Consider the following 1,680-nt stretch of genomic DNA (forward strand, 5'->3'; position numbering starts at 1 on the left):
ACCATAGCGGGCCCATCAAGGGTAGACCCACTCCTCAAGGTGATGGCATTAAGGGTCTCCTTTTGATCGGTCTGCGTCGGTAAATGTCCCGGAGCTCGAGTTGTATTCTTGCTAGCCAATTGGGCAATTTGGCTCTCCAACATTTTCATCCCGGCCTCTCTAGCTTGAGACTCTTTCAGCAACAAATTTTTCAACTCGGCAAATTCGGAGCCTTGAGACTGCTGCTGCTGCTGAGGAACATACGGAGGCTTTTGGAACTGTTGTTGCTTATGAGAGGGCACATAATTCTGCTGCTGCTGCTGCTGTGGAGGTAGAGTAGGATTTAAGACATTCTGGCTACTCCACCTCAAGTTAGGATGGGTGTTCGGCTCAAAATAAGTGTTTGTCTGCCTATAATGTTGAAAGGCAGCACAAGACTCATAGGGACTAGGACAATTATCTGAAACATGTCCCTCGGCTCCATATCTTTTACAGACGAAAGGACCGTCTGAAACATCATTCACATGATAGATCCCTCCTTTTGAAGCTCCTCCCAACTCGTACTTATCAAACCTCGCCGTAAGAGCCTCTAGTGCAGCTACAGAAGGGGATTCAGCACTCCTCCTTTGATTTCTCCTGGAATTTCCATACTCAGCTTTGTGGGTGGCCAAATCATCAATAATTTTCCACCCCTTAGTCTCTCCCATATTCTCCTGGAATCAGCCACTAGCTGCCGCATCCAAGATAGCCCTCTGGTCGTCATAGAGCCCATTATAAAATTGATTGCATAGACTCCATTTTTAGAACCCATGGTGCGGAATGGTTCGCACCAGCTTCTTGAAACGGACCCATGCCTCATGAAAGTTCTCATCAGTACCCTGTTTAAAGCTCGTGATCTGAGCTCTAATGGCATTAGTCTTCGAGGCAGAGAAATATTTCTTGTAGAATGCTAGGGCCAAAGAATTCCAGTCAGTGATCCCATTAGCAGCTCGATCCAGGTCTCTGCACCACTCCCTTGCAGCATCACGAAGAGACAATATAAACATAGTTTCCTTCACCTGGTCCTGGGTCACACCGGTTGGTGGGGGTATGGAACAAATGTAATCAATGAATGTCTCCATGTGCTTGGCTGCATCTTCATTTGCAGCTCCCCCGAATTGGTTTCTCTCAACCAAGTTGATGTAAGACGGTTTCGGCTCGAATTTTCTGTCCGTCCCTGGTAATGAAAATCCCTTATAAAGATTCGCAGCTGTCGGCTCTGAGTGACTGGCTATACTTGCTTCTTCAGCCATGACTGGAAAATCTAGAGATGTGACGGTCTCAGCTGAAGAAGTGGAAACAGGAGATGAATGTGGATCCTCCTCAAATAGCTCGTTCTCGTAGTAACTAGACAAAGTACTCAGCTCTTCCTCTGTCGGCAATACTCTAGATGATCGTCTCAACTCACGCAAAGTCTTCTCAATCTCTGGATTGAACGGTAATAATTCACCACCCTATGACCTGCGCATAAGAAGAAACTACAAATAGAATATGAGAATAGTCTAAGGAACAGATGTCCTTAAACTAAGAAAAAGACTAAAAATAAAAAACAACTAAAAATTTTAAACAGTTGCCTCCGCGGCAACGGCGCCAAAATTTGATGCCTGTCGTTGTGTGCTGACACGGCTATCGCAACCCTATCAAAGATAAAACCTAACGGTC

General features: G+C 45.6%; 1 non-coding gene across 1 annotated transcript; it reads left to right on the forward strand.

Moving 5' to 3' along the window:
- Positions 1-783: 783 nt before the first annotated feature.
- Positions 784-890, forward strand: LOC141620356 (small nucleolar RNA R71). Its single transcript, XR_012531944.1, has one exon. It is a non-coding gene; the product is annotated as a small nucleolar RNA R71 (small nucleolar RNA).
- Positions 891-1,680: the final 790 nt, after the last annotated feature.

Source organism: Silene latifolia, chromosome 1 (assembly GCF_048544455.1).
Source record: "Silene latifolia isolate original U9 population chromosome 1, ASM4854445v1, whole genome shotgun sequence".
Taxonomy (NCBI): domain Eukaryota; kingdom Viridiplantae; phylum Streptophyta; class Magnoliopsida; order Caryophyllales; family Caryophyllaceae; genus Silene; species Silene latifolia.